Source organism: Pinus tabuliformis, chromosome 3_2, assembly GCF_031772625.1.
Source record: "Pinus tabuliformis cultivar Carrire ecotype Pingquan chromosome 3_2, CPIR1, whole genome shotgun sequence".
Lineage (NCBI taxonomy): Eukaryota > Viridiplantae > Streptophyta > Pinopsida > Pinales > Pinaceae > Pinus > Pinus tabuliformis.
In genome coordinates, this window is record NC_142302.1 from 1,232,207,395 (window position 1) to 1,232,235,015 (window position 27,621).

Genomic DNA, 27,621 nt, shown 5'->3' on the forward strand with positions numbered 1-27,621 from the left:
AACCAACCTTCCTAACCTAAATCAACAAAAATATTATGTTGATTTTGGATTCTTAATGTTTTTAGACAAACACAATTCTAAATAATTCCAAATACTCTCTTTGTTAAGGTCTAATAGTCCAATTTTTTGTCCTAATGAAGATGATGATGATGATCATCTAATCTATTTAAAATTTATTTGTTAAATTTATATAGAATCAAATACATTTTATTGGATGAATTAAGACATTTTATTTGTTGACCTAAGTTTACTAGGTTTACCATGTTGACCTAGGTTTACTGGGTTGAAATTGGTTTACTAGGTTTACTAGTCTAACTTAGGTTTACTATCTTAACCATGGTTTTCTAGGTTGACCTAAGTTTACTAGGATTACCCACTCCACCTAAGTTGACATAGCTTTATTACATTTACCTTGCTTTACTAGATGTACTAGACTACCTAGGTTAGTCTAGGTTTACTAGGTTACTTATGTTTGCTATGTTGACTTAGGTTTGTTAGGTTTAGTAGGTAGACCTAGGTTTACTAGGTGGTTCCATGTTTACTAGGTTTATTAAGTTTGCTAGGTTGAGTAGGATTACTAATTGACTCAATTTTACTAGGTTTATATCCTTAATCAAATTTTACGAGGTTTACTAGATTTACTAGGTTGACTTATGTTGACTTGGATTTACTATATTGATCTATGTTTACTAGGTTTATTAGGTCAATCAGAGTCAACCATGGTCAAATAAACTATCAACCATAGTCAACTAGGTTTTCCTAGGTTTACTAGATTAACATAAGTTTACTAGGTTGACCTAAGTTTATTAGGTTTACTATGTCATGGTCACCATGGTTCAATGTGGTAACCCTTCATTGACCCTATGAACCATAAACAACCATGGTGAACCATGAACAACTGTAATGAACCATAGTCAATCATAGTTCACTATAGTTCAATGTGAACACCCATGGTCATCCATAATCAACTATATATTGACCATAATATACTCTCCTTAACTATAATTGAACCATATTTAACTATGAACTACTAATCCTCCCCAAATATTAAAACCCTCACATTTATAAAATGGTTGAAATGTGTAATATGAAAAATAATACTATGGAGATATTTCAATACTTTATTAATATCATTGTGCTTATAAATTTCTCAAAAAAATATTGAAATGTGAAAAGGGAAAGCCAAAGTTCTCATAAATACTTACCAAAGCATGAAAGTTAAAATGTAGAAGGCGGGAAAGCATGAAACTTAAAATGTATAAGATGGGAAAGACATCATCCCGAAATTCACACATATTACGTGGCTAAAGTATCATCATTAATGGCATGTTCATAGTTCTAAAACGAATAACCTGGAATAATCATTCTAAGGAGACTTTACCATTTTATGTTACCATTTAGCATTTATATTTTAGCTTGCCTTGATCAACACGCAACGATTTTTACCATGCCCGCTGAACGTTTATAATTTATTAATTTTAGCTTGCTTTATCCCCACGCAACCCAAATCGTTTTGTCCTTTTTAAGGTGATGCCTGCCACACTCCGAAATGACATCCATCGTTACACAATCGAGGTGTTAAGTGGGGATTCAGCAAAAAGTCTTCACGCCTTCACAGGTGCGGCTTCCACATCCATCGCAGCCGACCAGCCCCACAGGAAAACGCAGATACCAAGTATAAACATCAAGCATGACCGTGCCATCAACCCAACATCTGTGCTGCCCCTCATCTTCTTCACATCCACTCACAACTCATCAAACCCAAGTCTGTCACGGAACCTCTTAATGAAGGTGTCCGACCAAGGTTATGCGGAAACTTGGAGACCACAAATACGGCGACCCATTGGAGAACCAGCGGTAGCGACCACAACATCGTCACCGAAAGCTTTGGCGACATGATTTACGGTAACTGGAGCGTCGGCCAACATCGACTTCAAAGAGAACGGTCGCCTTTTGATGTCGAAAGTAACTGTGAGGTGACTATCGACGGCCTCGTGGCGCCGTTTGTCAAAAAGAAGCTTTGCCAGATGCTGCACGTACACAAGTCTTTCACATTTTAATTATGGAGTCTTCTAAGGAGGCGTACGAATTGCCCAGACTGTCAAAATCGGCCCGAATCTGGTTAATTTTTTTTTAATAATCTTGTAAAAGCAGTGTTTGAATCATGTTTTTGATGGTGGAAATGGATTCAGCGCCATCAAAAACATCTAAGCCACCTAAAATTTTGAAGTTTAACAACTATAAATTAAATTTACAAAAATCCTTGCATATTTTCTCTAAATATAACCAGAATTTCCATAACTTTCTTGGCAACTCCTCCGCCTGATTTAGCATGACTAGGTCCGCTTTCTAATGATTATGTCTTTTTCATGTCCGCTTTCTAACCATTATGTTTTTTTGCCCTGAAAGTTATGGAAATTCTTGTTATATTTTGAAAAAATCATTGAGGAATTTTTGTGAATTCAAAAAAATGTTGTCAACCTTCATAATTTTAAGTGTTTTAGAGGTTTTGATAGTGCTGAATCCATTTCAACGATCAAAAATATAATTTAAACACTACCTCTATAAGATTTTTTGAAATTTTTTTACCCAAATTTCAACCACTTGTCACTGGACAATTCCTCAACATCAATTAAAAAACTCTTTATGCTACTACTTTCTTGCGAAATCCAATCACCATAACAATGTCCCTATAGATATTTCATAGTTCCATAAAGGTTTTTAAATATTAAAAATATTTAGTTATTTAATTCATACATAAAACCCTCACCTTAAGATCATCTCACATCTTCCATGGTCAGTGCCATGCTAATTATTTTCAAACTCTATACACCAGCTTTAAATGATTATAACTATTTTAGATAAGGATCCAATTTTTTGTAAGCGTAATTTTTTTTATGAATTAGTATTATTTAAATATTTTGTATAGTTATTTATTTATTTTTTATTTTTAAATTTTTTATTTAAATTAAAATAAACAAAATTTCAAGTCTAATAACAAATAGATAAAATTACAAATGATACTCGGCTGCCTTATAAAATAAGGCTCTCTACTCAATAAAAAAAACTTGAGATTAAAAACCCCCCTCTTACCGTATAAATTTCTAATAACTTAAATTAAAAAAACCACAAAACTTATCGCCATTTTTCTCTCACCCGCCAGTGCCGAACACTTTACAAGAATTTTTTCCACTCTTTCTTCACCAGAGTTTGTTAGTGCTAGGACTTGAAAATCTAGTAAAATGAAAAATTATAAATGCTTTATCATTTAAAGTTTGGATGGTAATTTTAGTGGAATTTAGTTAAAAAAAATAATTAAATTTGTATCTTGGTTTTTTTTTAATGTTGCTGAACAGAATCGGAATAGCGTTTGGAAAATAATTCTCCATTGTTAAATTTACATTTTCCATTATAAAAATAAGATTCAATGTCATTTAAATAATAAAAAAAACGATACCAACGATTAACATCTCGAATTTTAAAATTAGAGCCCAACAAATTCTAAATGTTTTATCATTTATATTGTGGGGGTAATATTAGTGGAATTTAGTATATATATATATATATTACAACAAAAACTTAATTTCGGATTCTTTGAGGAAGCGTTTTTGGCATGGTCCCAGCAGATGCGTCTTTTGCAAAATGGAGGAGAAAACAAACTATCATTTGTTTTTCTTGTTTTTCAAGTGCACGGTCTCCCAACAAATCTGGCATGAATTAGCCCTGTTTTTTTCTTTTCCGCATCTAAACTTCACAGCTTTCGCCTGGTGGGGAAGACAAGAAACTGATAAACGTCCAATCCTTCCCATCACTATATGGTGCCTTTGGAAGTGGAGGAACTTAAAAATCTTTGAGGATTCAAATATCTCCTCCAATTATGTCCTGTCTTCTTTTTCAGCTCTCTTTCCACCTATCCGTTGAATGCAGTCCATGTGAAGTTCAATTTTGGTCTATATCCTTGTTGTTTCCGAAGGCTTCTATCTTTCGGTATTTTGTCCTTATCCTTTAATGTCACTGTTATGCTGAATTCTTCAGTCTCTCTCAAGCGATCTTATTATCAGATCCATCAGAACATTTTGTATATATTGCCTCAATATAATATAGTGCTTTTCTTTCTGAAAAAAAATAAAAAATAAAAATAAAAATATATATATATATCTCGTTGAGGAAGAATTAAATTCATTAATTCATGATAAATTGTTAGTAAAATAAATGTAATGCGGTTCATTTAAACAACATAAATTACCAAATTGTGATTAATTCGAAAGTCATTATCAAAATTATTATTAATACTAATAAATTATAATATTAATATTATTAGATTTAATAACTTTAATTAATAATTTGAGGAAATATTTATTTCCTCTATACATATGATAGATCTTAGTTAAATGAATATAGACTGGTAATAATGGAAATCTTAACCTGTTTAAACTACTCTGCATTAACATGTTTAAACTACTATGCATTTAAACTTGTTGTTACACAATTCCCGAAGACCAGTCAATCTGGATTGATCTATGCCACTGATAGGGCTTTTATCTGGTGCAGTTTACTCTATTTTTTGTGTATTGACCAACACATGAGGTTATTAAGTAAATTGAATCAATTAGAATTCCTGAGATAGAGTACTGTGAGATTACATGGTATTTTTCTCTAGAACCGGCAGTGCATTTGAGTCGCGTCTGCTTCAAGATGCAGTGAAAGCCCTAGCGACGGCGAAGGAAAAAACCAGATTCAATGCTCCCGAAAATGCAGAGAAGAAGAGCAGTTGGCGTCGATTCGTAATGAACACTCTGCGTACCGCGAGTTACAATGCACCATTTGCAATTCGCAGTGGGAGCAAAGTAGGGGACATCTTGCAGGTCAGTCACTCTACTCTCTTAAAACCCAGTGGGCGTTAAAAGGCAATCGATTTTCTTTTTGGGTATCATAGTGTCACTATCGCTATGACTGGCATGGTGCAAATAGATTTATTTGTTGGCAATCTTACGTTTTTTTTTTCAAATGGGCGAGATATGGTTTGCGTGGACAGGGGATTACGAGTTCATTGATGTGGTTTTGGAGGAATCCAAATCCGAAAATGAACGTTTCTTGGTGGACATAGATTTCAAGGAGCAATTCGAGATAGCCAGACCTACTGTTGAATACAATGCCCTACTGCAGCAGCTTCCCTTATTCTTCGTGGGTAGGGAAAGCAAGTTAATTGAGATCATCAAGATAATGTGCGAGGCTACCAGAATATTGCTCAAGCACAACAACCAATTTGGAGATTCACGAAGTGTGTATGCAAGCAACAAACTGGCTTGTTCGTTAGAACATCCATCTTCATCATGAAGCATGGAAAGAAAGTCATTTAAGAACTCAAGCCAGGCCACTTCGCCTTCACCATCATATGTGTATATGGACAAGATATTAAAGAACTCCCTCATGATGGTGACATCTTCGGCATGGGAAAAACATCGTGGAGGGAGTAGAGTGTAAGTCTCCATGATAGATATGTAAAGGTTCAAAACAAGATGAAAGAACACAGCTTGTCATCTGACTCTCCTTCTAGCGCCAAAAATGTTGATGGTGCTGGACCCGCCAACATGTCAGGTGATCTCCCTAGTAAGAAGTCCCAATTAGACCTCAGACCGTTTGGTGTAGGAGTCCCAGCAGTGGGTTGTACGGTAATGCCTTGACCACAATTTCGCACAGAGGCAAGTACGATGTCTCTGTTGGTAGCAAGGGTGTGACATATGCAATGAGCCAAGGAAGGTGCATGAGATATTCTAACACATGGGGGTTGAGATGAGTGCGCCCCTTGGAAACTTGTGATAGCACGGATTTAAGAAGGGAACACACAAGAAAATATGCATCACAACATGGAAGGCGAGCTAGCTAGCAATCCAAAGTGATGGTTAAACCAAAAACATATTTTAGAAAGATTCGTACATACATACACATAAATAGCTATACATGCATGCATAAGAAAACAAATACATATATAATTTAGAGTAAACAGATAGCTGAAATACAATACAACATATGCATGAAATGTGATGGCTCTTGTTATATTCAGAAATGTAAGTCCCAATCATACAATACATCCATGTCCAACAACTAGTTCTGACAGTGGAACGTTACAGCCACAACCCCCTGCTCCTCCAAAGAGATGTACTAGCTCTGCACAGTGGAGAAGCTAAGGCTCATTACAATACCGTCCAAGCTCTCTCTAAGATAGTTCTATCGGAAGCTTGACTGACTAAAAGCCTCTACAATGAGTTATGAGTGACTATTTATAGCAAAGGGTGGGGTGACCCTTGACATTCCCCTTTGTGACAATTCATCTACCATCATGACTCTTCATCTACTCTATGACTGTTACATCCAACTATCGACACTTGAAGTTACACTTGACATGATGTTACATTCAGGGAAAATTTTAAGAACCCCTCCTAAATTTATAAATATAATAAATGGGCGAATCTCCATGGTATATAGGAAAAATGGAAGGTGATTTTATCAATAATATAATATGTATATATAATTTTTTGGCGAATCTCTCACCAGGCATGGCGAATATTTTACTCAATTATAAAATCTTGTAAGATCTTGGCGAGTCTTTCACTAAATAATAAAACTTTGTAAAGTCCTAGTGAATCTTAGCATACTGGTTTAATTCCGCCATTTAAATAGGCTACATTCTAGGTGAATACCATGGGTCAATACCATGTGCCATTTTGGTGAATACCATGGGTCAATACCATGTGCCATTTTTATTTTTATTAGAATATTTTACTCAATTATAAAATCTTGTAAGATCTTGGCGAGTCTTTCACTAAATAATAAAACTTTGTAAAGTCCTAGTGAATCTTAGCATAGGCTACATGCTGGTTTAATTCCCCCATTTAAATAGGCTACATTCCAGGCGAATACCATGGGTCAATACCATGTGCCATTTTGGTGAATACCATGGGTCAATACCATGTGCCATTTTTATTTTTATTAATTCTAATATTACGGTTAATAATGGTTTTTTGCATGGTATTAATAACAATCTAGTCCATGGTATTTGTCCCATAGTATTTTGGCCATAGGTTTCACCTAAATATAACCCATTTTTCGAGTGTTCGTAAATATAAGGTGACTTATGGATTAAATATAAAAAATTGTTTTATTTGTTTAGTCCATGGTATTTGTCCCATAGTATTTTGGCCATAGGTTTCACCTAAATATAACCCATTTTTTGAGTGTTCGTAAATATAAGGTGACTTATAGATTAAATATAAAAAAATGTTTTATTTGTTTACCATACCTCTCGTTTATTTATATTTTCATTAATTTACCATACCTCTTTTACAAATATGGTATTTGGCCCATAGGATTCACTTAAATAAAACCTCTTTCTTGAGCCTTTATAAATAGAACGAGGGTTATGGACTAAATATAAAAAGAGGTTTTATTTATTTACGATACGTCTAGTTTATTTATATTTTTATTTATTTACCATACCTTTTGAGTAAGTATAAAAAGACGTTTTATTTATTTTATTAATTTACCATACCTCTTTTACAAATATGGTATTTGGCCCATAGGATTCACTTAAATAAAACCTCTTTCTTGAGCCTTCATAAATAGAACGAGGGTTATGGACTAAATATTAAAACAGGTTTTATTTATTTACGATACGTCTAGTTTATTTATATTTTTATTTATTTACCATACCTTTTGAGTAAGTATAAAAAGACATTTTATTTATTTACCATACCTCCACTTTACTTATATTTTTATTTGTTTACACCCTTACATGTATATAAGGTGACTTATGGAGTAAATATAAAAAATGTTTTATTTATTTACCATACCTCTCATTTATTTATATTTTTATTAATTTACCATACCTTTTTTATAAATATGGTATTTGGCCCATAAGATTCACTTAAATAAAACCTATTCTTGAAAATGGGCGAATGGATTCACTTAAATAAAACCTATTCTTGAAAATGGGCTAACCGAAGGTTGTAAGTCCTAATTTCAAGGGCTAAATTTACCTTTTTTACCCTCTCCCTTAAAATAAGGTGGGCTATTTGAGGTGATTTGTAAAAATGTACTATGATACAAAATAGTCGCCCACTAAAAATTTAAAACCCCTTAATTTCGCCAAAGGGCGAACATTCGCCCCTAAAATTATCCTTGGTTACATTACAATACACATGTACTCATGTGAGACAAAATGGCTTGAGCAAGCCATGCAAGACATCACTATGACTCGAACAACCATGGGAAGTCCAACTCTTCAACATCCTCGCGATGATCAACAGTAGCGTACTGATGCCAAGATCGGTAGTCTGTGATGGTGTCCGTGTACTCCAAGGTCTTTTTGGAACTTGACTCTTGCCTCCATAGCATCTGAGTACATTGCTCAGGCTCCTCTGTCCAACTCGTCTGAAAGCATGCACATCATTGTCTTTAATGCAGTTGGACCAACAACATACTTTTGCATGGTGTCTGCATTGATTGGCAAGTTTGGGTTGGTGGCAATGCACATCAACTTGTCAAAGAATGAGTCAAGCTCTAGTCAGACCTGTCCCTTTGTCTTCGCCGAGGTGAGAGTCCCAATAGATGGGATTACGTGTGCACGCACCACAACATCCATACTCTTGAATACATGTGCATGGGAAGCCTGTAGACTAGTGATGAGCTGCGAGAGCTCTTCATAGTTCCGGATCTGACTTCGGATGCGTGCCTTCAACTCGACGCCTCTGGGCTTCAGCATCTTAGGCAAGTGATGCGGAACTCCCTTGTATCTCATCGTCTATGTTTGTATGTAGTCAACAACAACGTGCATGTTCGACAAGATACATATTTTTCTACCACATCGTTGCTGCCATCTGTTGACATGGATGATTGCCTTATGCACGGTACCAAATTTGGAATACAACGTCTGCATAACTATGTCAAGGAAAAATACTTCATCTAGTATTTCCTTATTCTGTTCTGCTTGGGTGGATGCTGTCACCATTTCTCCTCCTTTCTTGGTCGTCTGTAGCTCCTTAGCCATCTGCTCATTCTCTGTTATCAGAAAGCGGACACTTGAGCTAGTGGCTTCGTCATATGCTCTAGTAGCATCGGCCAAGGCTTCTGGATGTTTGCACACGTCAAACACGATCACTCGTTCCTCATACTGCGCAGGAGATCTATGATCTTCCGGAGTTGACACTCTACGAGATTTCACAATTCTATGTTGAGACTCGTCAAATGAGATGTTGTGCATCTCCCCTTCCGGCTGATCTCCAAGGATCTCAGTGTCTCCTTGGTCGCTTGGGACTTGCTCATCTTTTGGATTGATCTGATATTCACCCTATGAGTACCATCAGTTAAAGATTTATTAAACTAAAGGTATTACAGACTCATGTGCTGGTGTGTGTTCTGTGTTATTGAAACAACGGATCGATCAGATTTCCAATACACAGAAAATAAAATGGAAAGACAACAAATAAATACAGTAAGCAACACAAAGACACAAACAGTTTTAATAAGGAGTTCACCCTATTCTCCAGGGCTACGTCTCTGGTCCAGCTTTAGTGGTGGCCTTGTTTTATTGTGTCTTTTAGCAGAGAAATTACAATACAGGGACTCAATATGAGTTCTCCTGAAGCAGATTTTGCTTGGCAGGGTGGTTCTTGGATTCCCCAAGCCACTTGGAGTACACATACTCTTCTTCTCCTACCAGCTCTGTGACCCTTGGTCTACAGTGGAAAGAGTCAAATGTGATGCTCAATCCGGACAGATTCCTTTATGGGAATGCTTGAATCTTCAACCTCTCTGGTGCTTGATGCTGCCTGTGGTCAGCTCAGCCCTCTGTCTCTTCTGCTTGGCTTTACTGTTCTCTATGTTCAGTCCTCCTCTCAGGGTTCACTGTTCACTGTCTCTCTTGGTCGCTTGGACTCTTCTCAATTCTAATTCCAAATCAACTCTAACTGGTTCGACTATCTCTGTTCATGGCTTTAGCCATTCGATCCCTATGCTTGTTCAGTTCCTCTTTCACCTATGTCGATTCACCTTCTGCAGCTGCGCTTAGAGTTCCCTGCGTTCGGCGTCATCATGAACGCTCAGGGAGTGGCCACTTGTCCTCATTTAAATGGCATCAACATGCTTCGTCAGTTCGTTTCTTCAGTTACACCGTGGATGCGTTCTTCCTCCACTGTGGCGGTCAAACGGATTCCAAATCCATTTAGAACGCGGCTTAATTCCCCGTCGATTCCGCTTCTTTCCATCGGGTACAATCTCAGCCGTCCGGTCTAAGCCCTCCAGATCCAACGCCATATACACGTTTCGCGCAGTTGACTTGCTCGATCGATAGCACCCGATCAACGACGGTTTTCTTTCACCTCCGTCTGCAACGCGTCGATCGGTGTATGGGATCGCTCCGCTCTTATCCAAAACCTCTTACCATTCAAGGGCACCCCAATCAAAACCGCCAGTTTCCAAAGCGCGGGTCCCACCTTTGTAGTTTAGTGCTTTTACCTTTTCTCGCCCGCGGTCCTCCGGTTCCCCTACACAACCAAGTGCTCGGGCTCTCCCATTTTGGCCCTGTTTGCCTAGTGATGCGCGATTAGTGCATCAAAAACCTCGCCCTTTTCCCATTCTGGGGCTCCCAAGGGCTACTTTGGCCTCCTGTTTGGTCTCCATGGGCCTCGGTTAGCGCGCTTTGACTGAGGTCCTCATCGTTCCACGTTGGCTGCCATGGCCACTGGTTCAAGGTGTTTTTGATACTGTTTTGGATTTCATTAGAGATTTGTTCGACCTGATTCAGTCATGGTTCTTGACAGTCTTTTTATGGATCCAATTCAAATCATGGCCTCCCTACTGAAAAAGCTTTTGGACCACCAAAAGTTGGTTTTCAAGCATTGGCTAAGTGAGGATACTGTTTCTTCACTTGTCCAATCTCAATCCACTTTGCGCTGTTCGGCTTTGAACCTTTGAGCCCAATCTTGAGGTGCTTAACCTCTCCCCTGCGCGTTGTCCTCACCTTCCTGTCCAACACTGTGTCTTCCTGCAACTCATTGAGGTATTCAGGTAGCAGGTCATCAATAGAAGGCAATTGACTTTGCTCTTCAAGGTCCTCAATCATTGAAGGTTCAAACAATCTCAAACAATCTACATTTACGACTGAGTAGATGTGCATGTAAGCTGGTAGATCAAGGCAAAACGCATTTTCACCAATCTTCTCAAGTATCCTAAAAGGTCCATACCCGATAGTCTTTAGCTTTTTACCTTCACCTTTATCCAGTCTTTGCTGATATACAGCCAGAGTTGGTCTCCAACTTGAAAACTATGCTCCATCTGATGCTTATCATGCCTAGTCTTATACTTGGCCTGGCTCTTTTCCAGCTGTTCCTGTATTGTCTGATGGATCTCCTGGCTCTGTTCAATGAACCTGGTTGCTTTATCCACATCACTATGCCCATCAACCATGGTATCTTTACCAAAGACAAAATCCAAATGAGACCTTCGTGTGAAACCAAAGCAAGTCTCAAAAGGAGATCTCTGTGTAGAAGAGTGTTTGGCTCTATTGTAAGCATGCTGCACATAACACAAGTGTTCATCCCAAAGCTTAGAATGTTTACTGCAATATCCTCTCAGTAACTAGATCACAGTCCTATTTAGTACTTCTGTCTGGCCATTTGTTTGTGGATGAAAAGCTGTGCTTTTATTTAATTTGGTGTCCATTAGTTCCCATAGACTAGACCAAAACTTCCCCACAAATCGGGTGTCTCGATTAGATACAATGGAAGTGGGTAATCCGAAATGAACCCATACATGTTCAAAGAACAATTTTACAATCTGTTCAGATGTGACCTGTTTACTATAAGGTATCAAAATGCACATTTTGCTGAACCTATCCACAACAACTTTTAGATAATCATGACCTTTCCTAGATTTAGGCAGTCCTCCTACAAAATCCATGGAAATGCTTTCCCAAGGGTGAGAAATAACTGGCAATGGAGTGTACAAGCCTAGTTTTTTATTGCTGGGCTTGCTTTTAACACACATGGCACACCCTCTTACATATCTAGAAACTGTCTCATTCATTTTCGGCCAATCGCAGAATCTTTGCAGCGGTGCAACTATTTTGCTTACCCCAAAGTGATATGATATCAGAGAAGTTTGTGCTTCCCTAATTATCTTTATCCTCTCAGTTTGTGGAATGCAGAGTTTCCCATAATGGTATAAGGGTCGGTCCTTTATATGATAGTCCAATTCTTCTACTCTTTTTCCTTGACTCAAAGTTGCATATACATCTTTAAAATCCATATCCTGAGCATATTGTTCTATGTAGCTTTCATATAGTACAGAATTATGCTTAAGTATGGTAGATGCATTTATAATGGGTCTAGATAACATGTTTGCAACCTTGTTATGGATGCCTTTTTTATATCTGATGACTAAGTGAAACTGTTGTAGAAAATCCATCCACCTATAATGTCTTGATTGTTGCAACTTAGTTTAGGAGTGTAGATATTGAAGTGGTTGATGATCAGTATGTATTACTGTCTCTTTGCCCATTAAATAATGTTTCCACCTTTTCACTCTCTGAACTAATGCATACAATTCTTTATCATATGTAGGATAGTTAACTACTGCAGGATTAAAAGTCTCGGAATGATAACATATGGGTTTGTCGCGCTGTGTCAACACTGCTCCCATGGCATAGTCACTAGTATCAGTTTGGATTTCAAATGGTCTTTGCAAATCTTGCAGTGCTAGTACAGGTGCTGTACTTATTTTTTCTTTCAAGGTGTCGAAGGCTTTCTGATGTTTGCCTCCCCACTGAAACATCTTATTCAATCCTGTTAAAGCATGTAAGGGAGCTGCAATCGTGGAGAAGTTAGAGATGAACTTCCTCCAATATTGTGTTGCTCCTAAGAAGCTTCTCACTTCTGTAGCAGACCTGGGTTTAGGCTAGTTTACAATGATTGCCACTTTAGAGGGATCTATTTTCAATTCATCTCCCCCTACTATGTGACCCAAGTAGTTTAAAGATGTTTTGCCAAATTCACATTTTGAGAGTTTAACATAAAGTTTTTCTCTTTTCAAAACATATAATGTTTGCTTAACATGCTTTAAATGTTCTTCCTACGTTTTACTAAAAATCAGAATGCATCTAGATACACAATAACAAAATCATCAAGAAAAGGTCTGAGTACATCATTCATTAATCTCATGAAAGTAGCAGGAGCATTAGTTAAGCCAAAAGGCATAACTAGCGATTCATACAATCCATGCTTTGTTTTGAAAGTAGTCTTCCATGCATCTTGCTCTGCAACTCTGACCTGATGGTATCCACTGTGCAAATCCAGCTTGGTGAAATAAATAGCTTCTTTTAATTGATCTAAGAGATCATCTATGCGAGGAAGGGGATAACAATTCTTGATTGTTATATTATTCGGTGCTTGGTAATCAATGCACATTCTCCACGAGCCATCTTTCTTTCTCACCAAAACGATTGGTGACCCACATGGTGATGTGCTAGGCCTGATGAAGCCCTTCTCGAGCAACTCTTGCACATGCTTCTTGATTTCAGCATTCTCTAAAGCAGACAACTTGTACATCCCAATGTTAGGCAATGGAACATCTTGCTGCAAAATAATATCATGTACTATTCCATTTTTGGGTGGCAGACTTTTAGGTTTTTGAACAAGACATCATACTCTGAAACAACCTTTTTTATATCAGCTTGTTGTTCAGCATTACAGCCCTCAAATACATTGGTTTTATCAGGTTTCTTTTCCTTTACAACCATCAATAAGAATTGTTTGCACGAATTAATCATTCTTTTCATCTATCCTGAGTTTATGAGAGTATAGTTATTCTTGAGCCTATGAGCTTTTACAAAGTATTTGATTCCATCTTTAACCAATAGATACTTGTTCTCACCTCTATAGAAGATAGTTTTTCTATCATACAAGTAGGGACTTCTTAAAACAATTCCACATATATCCAAAGGAATTATATCTAACTCAACCTCATCTACAAATGTTGATCCAAAAGAAAACTTGAGTTTGCACTGTCTAGTCACTTGTAGTTGTTCTTTATCATTCAACCATCCTAATGGGTATGGTTTCTTGTGAGGTGTAATTGCTAATCCCAATTTCTTTACAATTGCTTTAGAAATCAAATTTACTTGAGAGCCACTATCAAACAAAGTATTGATCTTTTGATTTTTGGAAATAACTCGAATATGGAAAAGCTCATGTTTTTTTCTCTCATTTACTTCATCAATAACAGCTTGAGTAGAATTACTAGTAGATGCTTCAGAATTCTTACCTTTTATACCTGTGGCTGCTATGGTTGTTTCATCTCCCGAGTTTGACTCCAAATCTCTCTGAATAGCTGCAACTGTCTTCTTCTTCTTGCCCTCAGACTTCTTAGGTCTCGGCTCTAGATGCAGAATCCAACAATGCTCATCATCATACCCCTCCTTTTTACAACGAGTGCATAAAGCTTTGGCTTTCTGTGCAGTGTTAGCCTTCCTTGCTTTCCACTTTTATTTTCTTTTCTCCTTGCTCTTGCTTACAGTGGGTTGGGATGGTCCCCCAACTTTTGGATTGCCATTCTTTCCTCTAGCCTCTAGATGAGTAGCTTGTACAGATACCTCATCTATACTAGTGGGATTAAACATGAGGATGGTATGCCTCATGTAGCTGTGTAGACCACCAATGTACTTCAAAAGAGTCTCTGGTGAGTCTAGTGAGATACCCAACGTCAATGCTCTCTTTCTGAACTCTTGAGTATACCCTTGTACACTTTTCCCCTTCAACTGCCGAAGAGTTTGCCAACTCATCATGGCCTGCTGCATGTAGGCCAATGGATAGAACTGTTTCCTGATTGTAGAAACGAAGTCACTCCAGACAGAGATGGTCTTACCATGGCTTTTCATATCAGCTTGGGTTCTACCTTCCCACCAAACCAAGGCAATGCCTCCTAGGCGTAGGCTTGCCAGTTGAATCTTACTCTTGTCTAAGTTTATGTTCTGTACCTTGCAATACACATCAATTTGTCTAATCCAATTGTCCATTTTTTCGGCATTTAGCTCTCCATCATATACAGGCAAATCAAATTTAACATCTAACTTAATCAAAGATGCTTTCTTATTATGTACAGGGCTATTAGGAGGTGTGAGAAAGTTTTCCTCTTTCCCTTTTCCTTTGGAGTTGTCATGGAAGTAAGACTCATCTTCTTCTTTCTCTTGCTTAGACCCTGATGCATCTTCCACCTTTTGCTTCCTAAAGTCTCGGTACATTTCTTCAACCATGGACTTTATAGCTAGGAAAATCTCTATGAATTGAGGGTCTGGCCCCATAGGACTTTCTTCTGACATGGTCTTTCGAGGATAGACTCTCCCAATTTCAGGATTAGTTTCCACCAACTCTCCTTCTCCTAATTTGAGCTTTGATCTTGTGAGCATTCACAACTATACCAACACAAGCTTGTCTAACCTTACAACCTTAAGCTCTGATACCACTTGATCTGATATTCACCCTATGAGTGCCATCAGTTAAAGATTTATTAAACTAAAGGTATTACAGACTCATGTGTTGGTGTGTGTTCTGTGTTATTGAAACAACGGATCGATCAAATTGCCAATACACAAAAAATAAAATGGAAAGACAACAGAGAAATACAGTAAGAAACACAAAGACACAAATAGTTTTAATAAGGAGTTCACCCTATTCTCTAGGGCTACGTCTCCGGTCCAGCTTCAGTGGTAGCCTTGTTTTATTGTGTCTTTCAGCAGAGAAATTACAATACAGGGACTCAATATGAGTTCTCTTGAAGTAGATTTTGCTTCGCAGGGTGGTTTTTGGATTCCCCAAGCCACTTGGAGTACACAGACTCTTCTTCTCCTACCAGCTCTATGACCCTTGGTCTACAGTGCAAAGAGCCAAATGTGATGCTCAGTCCGGACAGATTCCTTTATGGGAAGGCTTGAATCTTCAAGCTCTCTGGTGCTCGATGCTACCTGTGGTCAACTCGACTCTCTGTCTCTTCTGCTTGGCTTTATTGTTCTCTGTGTTTAGTGCTCCTTTCAGGGTTCATTGTTCACTGTCTCTCTTGGTCGCTTGGACTCTTCTCAATTATGATTCCAAATCAACTCTAACTGGTTCGACTGTCTCTGTTCATGGCTTTAGCCATTCGATCCCTATGCCTGTTCGGTTCCTCTTCCGCCTGTGTTGATTCACCTTCTGCAGCTGCGCTTGGAGTTCCCTGCGTTCGGCGTCATCATGAACGCTCAGGGAGTGGCCACTTGTCCTCCTCTAAATGGCGCTAGCATGCTTCGTCGGTTCGTTTCTTCAGTTACGCCGTGGATGCGTTCTTCCTCCACCGTGGCAGTCAAATGGATTCCAAATCCCTTTAGAACGTGGCTTAATTCCCCGTCGATTCCACTTCTTTCCATCGGGTGTAATCTCAGCCGTCCGATCTGGGCCCTCCAGATTTGACGCCATACGCACGTTTCGCGTGGTTGACTTTCTCGACCGATAGCACGTGATCAATGACGGTTTTCTCTCACCTCCGCCTACCACGCGTCGATCGGTGTATGGGATCGCTCCGCTCCTGTCCAAAACCTCTTACTGTTCAAGGGTGCCCCGATCAAAACTGTCGGTTTCCAAAGCGCGGGTCCCACCTTTGTACTTTAGTGCTTTTACCTGTTCCCGCCCACAGTGCTCTGGTTCCCCCACGCGACTGAGTGCTCAGGCTCTCCCATTTTGGCCCTGTTCGCCTAGCGATGCGCGATCAGCGCATCAAAAACCTCGCTCTTTTCCCATTCCGGGGCTCCCAGGGGCTACTTTCGCCTCCTGGGCGGTCTCCATGGGCCTCGGTCAGCGCGCTTTGACCGAGGTCCTCGTCGTTCCACGTCGGCTGCCATGGCCACTGGTTCATGTTGTTTTTGATACTGTTTTGGATTTCATTAGAGATTTGTTCGACCTGATTCAATCATGGTTCTTGATAGTCTTTCTATGGATCCAATTCGGATCATGGATGCGGTAGAGCTGGTGAGTCACCCTGTTGGTGGTGAGGCATGAGGTCGATGTCCTGCTCCAACTCCTGCTACACCATGTTCATATCCATCTGTTCAAGTACTCGCTCTATCTCCTAGGCAAAGTCGTGTTTCTGCGATGGTTCATCTTGTTCGCCTGATGGCTGCTGTTATGATGAGGAGTCCACTACCGGTACAAACGCTGTTTCATCCATCTACACATGTTGCACCCCTTGCTGTACTTGTTGCTGCTGCACTTCCCTCTCTTGTTTGCGTAGCTCCTGTTCCTTTTGGATTTGCTCTTTCAACTCGTGCAACTCCTTTTCTGTTTCCTCCATTCTCCTTTTCTCTCTTTTCTTTTGCGCATTTCGCTTATCGTGTTGTTGCCTCTTTGCCGCTATAGCCATAGCTCATTTCTCCACAAGTGAAAGAGGAATGTACATGCCACCGTGGAGGAAATATGGTTACATGCAAGCCAAATGGGTGGATTGTTATAAGAGGACTACCAACTGAGTTCCAAGGGCCATGCCCCAGGGATCTTCTCTCCAATTCCCATTTTCAGTGATTACGCTTAAGGGTATGCAGTGTGATCCCTGGATCAACCACCAAAGGGAGAAAGCCAACAATGCCGCTGACAGAAATGTAGAGGCAAAATCAAAATCTACAAAGCAGGGCGATGACCAGCTCGCGTCTCGAGATCAATTATTAACCAGCGAACAGCTTATGAAAATAATATTTCAGCGCTGGCCATTCCGTTGGCAGAAGCTGGTCTGACTCCTTCGTCTCCTTCAATCGGAACCTGACAGTCGGATCTTTTCATATAACATAAGAGAATCAATAATTTTAGGATACTGTTTTCTCTTGCAGAGTGTTTCCCATACGGGCAACACGAAGGTATACTGGCAATAACCAACAGCTTCGTATAACTGTGCGCAGCACAACTTTAATTTTGCTTTTTAGGTTTTCGTTCTAATTACAAAATTGAGTTGTGTGTGTGGTATGTATAATTTTTCGACCATTTTAGATTTTCGTTCGAATTACAAAACTAGTTTTGTGGTATGTATAATTTTTTTATACTTAAATTTAGCATTTTTAGGTTTTCATTCGAGTTACAAAATTGAGTTTTGTGGTATGTTTAATTTGAGTGTCAGTTAAAATATGTCTTAGTCAACTATTTTATATAACGTGATCATATATGTTCACTGTAAGAGTCGAGTATGTTTTAAGGTAAGCTTATTTGGATTTGCATAATTAAGATATAATTTCGATGGATACTTATTAAATTTTTAATGATGTATTTTTTAAATTTTTTTTATAATTAATATTATACAATATGTCTTCTTTTTTTAAGCAAATAAAGTTTTAATGAGAGATTTGAATTTTTGATTTCTTAGTTTTTTAAAAACGTACATTATAATATAATCCAGTAATATTATAAATATACATGTTTTATATTATTTTATAAAAGACAAAATATATTTAATTTTGTTCATTTTTATTATCAAATTAAGCAATGATTTGGTGCAATTATATGCAGTGATTATTTATGTAATTTAAACACTTTTACAAATAATTTTGGTTTTACAAAAGTTCTCAAATAGCTTGGTCCAATTCCATTAACTATAATTTATTTTGAAGAGGAGAAATCTATCTCAACTTTCAAAATGATGAGCTGCATCAAAAGAGAATCTTATTAAAATAAAATAAGTTTGAACTCACTTTTAAATAGGAATTTGGAAGGAGTCTAACATTTCAAGATACATGCATTTTGAACAAATTCATAATTGTCTAGAAAATATGAATGACAAAGCTCTCCTCGTGGCACCAACACAAGGCCCAAGCCTAATTGTGTTCAAATTCAAGTATATATGTATCTTATTCATGAGAGGCATGGTAATCACACATTTGAGATTTCCATATCCAAAGACCAAATAGATCCACTTTCTAATTAAAGTAATAAATAAACTCATTTTATAAAACAAAGATCCATTATCAATGTACCAAGACTAAGAAAACTACAAAATAACTCTTAAAATCAAATAGAAAATAGCTACACAAACAAGAAAAGTTAGTTTTATTATTTCTATTGAAAAAATAAAAACCCTTCAATTTGATTGCGTTATCACCATAGGTTAATGTTTTATATAGCATACCAATGGTCCATAGGTATAGGCATGGCCTGCGATTCACATTCTTTAACCTTCAATCTTAAGTGTTGAGGATTTAAGCTTAAATATACCCAACGGATAAAATGACATAGAATTAGATGATTAACAAATTTAAGTACTAAAAATTTTGATTTCTTAAAACTTGATAAATATAAATATAAATATAAAATGAATGTAAAGTAATTATAATAAATTTAGTAATAGTTAATAAACTAATTATGAGTCAATTCCTAAAAAGTATTGGGATGAAAGATTATGTTAGCTTTGTAAACCTAAAATGGTCGATAAAAAACAATTTCTATTAGATTTCGTACATATATTGAGATTAATTACATGGCTAGTTTTAAATTTTTAAATCAATAAAATTATCATGATTTTAAAATACTTCTATTTTATTATAGAAATAAATTCTAAAAATTTCCAAATACTTTTTAAAGATTTAATAAACTAGTTTAGATTTTATTTTATAATTTTTTAAGATTTAATAAACTAATTTAATAAATTTTATTTTATTTATTAAATTTATAAAAAAGGTCAATTCATTTTATACAAATTCATGTTTAATGTAAAACGTCTAAACACGTCAGTATACACAGAAATAGTTCTCCATAGAAGCTACGTTAAAGAAAATGCTAAAAGTGTCCAAACGGACCCCGCATTGAATTGGAGGGTGTAAAGATAAAGATTTGGTATACTCTTTTTTTTTCAGTAAGAAGATTTGGTATACTCTTAGGAATACTGTTTTTTAATATTTTAAAGATAATAGTTAATTATTATAAATTTTTAAAACATATTTGAAATGTCATGATAAAAAATTCTATAATATTTGGAATAGTGATGATGATGTGATCAATTAACATAACATTATACTAAATATATATATATATATATATATATATATATATTATATTACTTAAACAAAAATAATAATAAATTTATTTTAATAATATAAAGATGATATACTCAATATGATAAAAATATTTATTTTTATGTTTATTATACAGGGCTGATATGATGAATTAAAATAACATTATACTAAATATTAATAAAAATTCAATAGTTATTTATTTATTTTTATATATAAATGATAATACTTAAAAAAATTAAATAATAATAAAATTATTTTAAATCTAAATTTATTAAATATTTAAACATATTAATTTTTTTTAATATAAAAATATATTTCTTGAGGATTTTTGCTCTATTATGGTATGATTGTTAACATTGACAAAACAAAAATTATGATTATCAAATCCAAGAAGGACACTTACACTAATTTTATGTATGACAATAGTAACTTGGAGGAAGTGTCTTCCTACAAGTACCTAGGAATTGATATTCATCACAAGCTCAACTGGAACTATAACATTTAGAAAAGTATTAATGGGGGATGGAAAGCTTATTTTGGTCTTGAAAATAATTGTAAAACGGTAAACCTCGTAACGTGGGATAGAAAGAAGTTCCTCTTTGAAACTTTAGTCACTTCGGTTATCTTATATGGATGTGAGGTTTGGGGTTGTAGCATCTCTAGAGAATCCTGGAGAAAGATTGAACAAATCCAGAAGTGTTTTATAACATATAACCTCAAAATTAAAAGCAACACACCCTATCATATTCTCCTTATAGAAGTGGGTCTTTCCCTTATCGAGAGCCTAGCTATGACTAGGCTTCTATTGTACAAGCACAAACTCAATAACATAGGAGACCATACACTTCCTAAGCTAGCTTTAAATTCTAGCCAAAACCACCTCAAGCTCAAACGAGGTTGGTATAAAGACACTAGGGCTTGGTTAAACCATTGGGAGATCGATGAGAATGTTGCATTGCAAAACATTAATAACATTAAAAATATTGTTACTTCTAAGTTAAAAGAAGAAATGTGGTGTGAGAAAGATTTAGCAGCTAAAAGAAAATTAAGATATTATAAGGAGGTCATTAACCCCACCCTAGAAGATCAAAAGTATCTCTCTGTTTTAACTAGCTCAAAGAAGAAAATTAATATAGCCAAGATTAGAGCGAACTCTCATGAGCTCCATAGTGAAACGAGTTGTTGGGTAGTTCCTAAAACACCATGGATGAAAATGTTCTGCCATCTATGTGAGAATACGAACATTGAGGATGAAAATCACTTCCTCTTAGAGTGCCCCGCGTACAACCACATTAGATCTCAGTTTCAAAATCTTTATTGCAATACTAATCTTCCTAGCATTTTACGTTGTCAAAAATTACAGTGAGCTCGGGAGGCTTCTCTCCAAGATTTTTGAGCATAGGAATAAAATATTAAATCAAACTAAATAATTCGTCTCTTTAGGTCCGATAGGCCGAAGTTTGGTCTCAGTGAACGTTAACCACCACCACCATCATCTTTAATAATATAGAATTAAATGAATAAACAAAATTATATATAATGCATTTGATAATTTTAATATTTAATAAATCAATTTTTATAATAAATATTTATTAATTCTAATGAATTTTAATATTCATTATCTTTATTCAAAAAAATATTTATAAAATTTATTAAAAATTTATTAATTTTTTACAAATTAATAGTGCAATAGTTAGTAATATCAAAACACTTATGGTATTATATATCTTATATTACTTAAAAAAAATAATGAAAATTAGTTAAATTATAACTGTATTTTAAATTATTATCATTATTATTATTAATTATAAAAAAAATAATATATTAATATATTAATAAAAACATAAACTATTTTAAAAATAAATTTTAACTTTTAAATGTAAAATCCCAACTTTCCACCTAATAATTATTAATAATTAAATTAAAATTTTAAAAAATTTATTCCAAAAATAATTAATATATCATCACCAAATTCACATGTATGTGACTAAAGTATCATGGTGAATGACATCCTCATGTTAATAGTTCTAAAAATGGGGTATGTGAGTGACTAAAGTATCATGGTGGATGACATCCTTATCCTAATAGTTCCAAAATGGTGGTGTGTGAGTGGATAACCCTAGAATAAACAATCTAAGAAGGGTTCACCATTACCACTTAACATTTATAGTTTATTAGCTTTAGCTTAACCCCACACAAACCCAATCATTTATCCTTTTAAAGGAATGTGCCTTTGCGCCACTCCGAGATGTGTTGTATCTTGACTCAAAACTATCTCACCTTCACACTTTCAACAACCATTGCAACCATTGCAACTGCAAAGGAAAACACATGTTTTGTGTGTAGACATCAAGTTTGATCGTTGTCGTCAACCCAATATTTATGCTGTTAGAGTCAGTATTTGCATACTACGATTAGTGATCAAAATTGATCTTTTCATATTCATTTTAGGTGTCCCACACATAATTTTTTTATCATTCCATTAGGTCATGCAACCAAAATTAGTCACTGATGGTAGTCCTAGTCCAAAATCATCACTCTTCCCTAAATGTGATTACTTGCTGGCATAGTTTCATATCTTGTTGACTGTGCATCATCCATAAAGTTATTTTTATCATGCCATTTGTATCAGTCATGAGGTTATTATGTCATCTTGAAATTCAGTCCTTCAAGGTCTCATTAGGTCTTTTAGGGTTTTTCAAGGTTTCATTAGGTCATTAGGGTTTCCAAGGTTCCATTCCATTGTATAAGACCAGCAAGTAAAGGGTGATCAAACAACATCCCTTCACCATGTGAAGATGATTTGTAAAGAGAAATGTTTATTTCATTATGTAATTTTATGTCTTTCAAATGTAATAATTTCACCATCCCAAGTTGTTAACTCAGTGTTCCAAAGATGTCAGACCATCAAAAGATCAATTTTTCAAAGGAAATAGTCAAGTGAAAGGGTTAAGTGCATGCCAAAGGGAGTTGTCTTTTCCCAAGGGTGTCCAAATCATCATTTTCCACAAGCACTAAACCCTAATTTCCTCACCCATTGAGCTAGGGTTGGCTATGGAATCAGAGACATCTGAGTATATGAGGCATAAGGGAGGTCATTTCAGCAAGTATGAGGCCATTCCAACTCATACACATCATGTCTCCATCATTTTTCAATAAGTCATTCCAAGGGACAAATCATTTGCCACACATAGGGCCAATTTTTCTTCAAACTATGTTTTAGACCAAAAAGGGATGAATTTGGCAAAAGTGAGAGAGGTTTTTGTCCATAATAGGCCAAGGATGAAAAACCTCCTTCACTTTTTACACAAGTGTCATGGTTTTAGAGAAATGTCAAAAATACAGTTGCTACAAGAGAGTTGTTGCACTTCTGGAGTGACTTTGGCAATATCACCTTGTCTTCTATCCGGAGTCTCCAAATGACTTTCTTGATGAGTTCAATGATGACCAGACAAATATAGATTTCCAATTAGCTATCATGCACTCAATTTGGAGTTGAGTAAGATCTCCAAACATTTCCTGCAAGAGAACACTTCATTTTTGCACCCTCATTCTGCACTTTTTGACTAGTCTTTGGAGAATTGACCTTTCAGGGCTATAATTGATCATTTGTAGTGCTTGATAGGTCCATTGTGTAGCCCAGAGAGAGACCTTTCAAACGCACTATCATAGGCTCAATTTGGACACCCAAAAAGCCTCCAAAAGTGGCCTGCAAAAAGAGTTGCGCATAGAGCAGAGGCGTTGCACATAGAGGAGGGAGCATTGTGCATACAGATTGAGTGCTACACATAAAGTCTATGTGCTAGTGCATTTTTGCATGGCACTGTGCATATAACCAGGGTGTTACGCACCTGTACAAGGCGTTGTGCATAGGGCCAGAAACATCAAGACTACCCTAACAACCATATAAATCACTCTTTTGCTACACTCCTTGAGCCATCCTCTTAGCACTCATTTCATGATTTTGAAGTTTGTTTTCTATTTAAATTTTAAAACACTAGGTTGTCTAAAAACCCTCCCTGCTTACCATATCCCTTATTCCCACATTCTGCTGTCAAATCCTTACACCTATCCCCTATACCCTAATCCCCCAAACAAAATCCCTCCACCTATCCCCTATACCCTAATCCCCCCAAAAAAATCCTTAAAACCCTATTTACTAAATAGTCCCTATTAAAAAATACCCCCTCCTTCTCACTCTCACATCATACATATCTCATCCTACATCACACAAACTCCTCTGCCCTTCCCCTATCCCTATTCACCATAACTCCCACTTCCTGATTACCTTCTCTAGGGTTTCTAAAGCTTCAAACTAAAAAACATGGATAAAGAGGATAAATATTATGAGGAGAAAGATAAAATCACTCAAGCTGCCTTGAAAGCAAAGGATGCCAAAATCAGGAATCTTGAGACCAGTTTACAAAGGGCCAAATATATCATCTCCTTTTATGAGCAAGAGAATAATCAGCTATAGGTCAAGCATGAATTGATGCAAACCAAGTACATCAAGGCAAAGAGGGAGGTTGAGAAGGCCAAGTTTTGGCTTGATGAGGCTTGTGGAGATTATGGAGAGCTAGATGATGAACAGGGACAGCGAAAAAGACCCGGAACAAGATTTGTAACATAAGATTCAAGCAAATGAAGACAAGGCTAAAACAAGCACTCAAAGGCTAAAAGGAGGGTGATAGGATTAGGTTGCTTGTTGAATCTTCCTTGGCTGACCCAGACACTTGATGGTGGTGGTATCCCACAAATTTTGAGCAATTTTTGAGAATTTTTGCATTTTTGAAGAATTTAGCAGTTTTTGACACAAAAAGTTTGGCTCTATGCGCAGCGCCACTGGCGTTGTGCTTTTCCTAAGGGAATCCAATGAGGAAATGGTCAGCATTTTTGGATTTAGAATGATGAGTACATGCACCCTGTGCATTTTCTAAGCTTTTGGAGCAAAATTGGTCAACCAAAAGGTCAAAAAACAACCAAAAAATGACCTTTCTGCCCTCTTTTTGAGCCACAGAAGTAGTCTTGGGAGAATACGTTTTTAAGGGGTCAAATGAACTCCAAATGAAAAAATTCAAGATGTTCTAGAAATTCGACTTGAATATATTTTCAACAAGCTATTTTGGGCCCAATTTTGACACCGAGAAGGCCTCCAGAATGGCCCTGCAAAAAGTGTTGCACATAGAGCTTGGGTGCTGTGCATAGGACAATTTTCTGCTCAATTTGCACTTTACTATGCCATGACTGTAATTTTTGGGTTTTCTCTCATGGATGATGTTTTTACTGATGTAAATTGTGACTAGGCATGTAAATAAGATGAATATTAGTTAACAAAGGGTAGATTCATTTGATCAAAAGATCTCTTGAAGTCAAATGAATCAATTTCCTCCCTTTTGGAGGCAAGTTGTTAGGGTTGCCTAGATTCCAGTTTCTTGTTCATCTTTTGATGGATTAGTTCCTCATCTTAGGGATTCGATCCATGAGGATGGGAGGAGGTTGAATTGAGGTCTATATCTTCTTTTTCTTTCTCATTGTAAAGGGTTTGACTCAGTTGGATGCTTATGCTTTGAGTAGACATCATTTTGTATCAGTTTTCAGCAAGAGATTAATGAAAAGTTGCAGCTATTTCTTTGGGATCCATGTGGTATGATGTTCAGTTCAGTTTTCTCTATTGTGATCATATGTTAAAATGTTTTTTGTACTTCATCAATCATTTCATTGATTTTAAGTGGTTTCTTTCAAGTTGATAGGCAGAACCCATAATATTTATGCTCTGTTCTAGGAAAAGATTCACAATCTATGTTTTATTTAGTTTAGGAAGAATCCATGTTTTTTACATGCTCTTTCTAGCTCCTCACCTGTCTTGAATCACCTCACCCATCAAACCCTAGAGTGTTGAGCCTTGTGCCTACCTTGCCCCATCGAACACCCTGCAATTTTGACCTAATTTCCTTGCCCTAACTGTTTGGCTCCTCCTGATCTAGCAAAACCCTTCAAAATAAAATCAAACCTTGTGCTACTATACCTAGCCTAATATAATTTTCTTGATCCAGTCATCTAGGCTAAGATCCTTGTGGAGAGAGCCCTCTCCCGGCCTAGTAGGGCTAGCTACTTTGTTAAGCGTGGTTTGTGGTTACCCTGGCATTGCCTTCCTTCAACCTGAGGTTCAATCCAGGTGATAACATAGTGGCGACCATATAGGGGAATGAGCGAAAGGTTTCGTGTTCCATTGGAAATATCATCAAAGTTCAGATCTAGATCTGATTGTTGATGGTGGAAAACGATCAGACACAGGAAGGTGACTCCAAATCAGTTTCGAGATCATATCCAAAGACTCCACTGGAGGATGAACCCAACCAACAGAAACATGAAAGGACAGTATGGAAAGATCAGGTATTCAAGTTCGAATTTCATCCAAGACATTATGTTCTTTGTCATCAATTATTTTTTCTCTTTTCTCGAGAATGTCAAAAAGGTTTTACAAAGTATATTGTATTTGAGAAAATATCCTAGACCTGCATGTGATTCCTTCCCTTTAAATATTGTGAAAACAAATTCTTTGTATGCCTTTGATCTTGATCAAGACCCTTATTCTGGATCTTATGATGACCATCTTCAAATTGATAAGCCTAAAGAGACCAAGACTGATTCTACAGCTTTTGTATATACTCCTACACCTTGTAAAATTCTAGATCAATACAAACCACTCATCTTACCTCCTATACTCCACTCTTTCCCTGACAATCATTACCTATACCTATCGAGGTTTGATGGTGAATATGACAATATCACTGCTAAGAGACATATGCAGAATTTGGAGACTTTCCTCGACCTTTTTGAATTTGACAAAGAGGATGTCAGTATCAGGCTATTCGCTCTTTCTTTGCAAGGAAAAGTCAAAAGTTGGTTCAAAAACTTGCCTGATGCAAGCATATCAGATTTCCAGCAATTCGTCAAAATTTTCCTCGACAAGTGGGTGGTCAAACAAAACCCTTTCTTGATTCTAGAAGAGTATAACTAGCTGAAAAGATTGCCAGGGGAGACAATACAACAATTTTCTGCCAGGTTTAACCAAGTCTATTTTTCGATGCCTGCTAATATAAGGCCTCCTCTTGGATCCGCTCTCTTGCACTACTTGGATGCCTTTGATCCAGAAATGGAGTTTCAGCTGAGGGAAAGGAACCTTGCAACACTTGAAGAGATGCAGAACAGTGCAGTAGATGTAGAGGCTAATCTGTTGATTAGAAGGGCAAAGCTGAAGGAAGAAGAGAGGGAGAACATTGTAGAGCACCTAACATCTTCAGAGGTAAAGCTCGACATTTTGGTAAGTAAAATGGAAGAAATGATGCAAAGAATCACCTCGAGAGATGAATTTTCTATTCAAGATCACCATGACCCACTTGTCCCAGAAAAATAAAAGATTGCTAGCCTTAAATTTTTCTTGCTAATCCTAGCTACCATAGATTTGAAAATGGATTTGTAGATCAATCCGAGGAGAAACAATCTGATAATATAATGTGTATGATTGGTGACATTACTTATATTGATGATTTGCC

General features: G+C 36.6%; 1 pseudogene; it reads left to right on the plus strand.

Annotated features, from left to right (window-relative positions):
- Positions 1 to 1,530: 1,530 nt before the first annotated feature.
- LOC149185199 (uncharacterized) lies at positions 1,531 to 17,832 on the plus strand (annotated as a pseudogene).
- Positions 17,833 to 27,621: the final 9,789 nt, after the last annotated feature.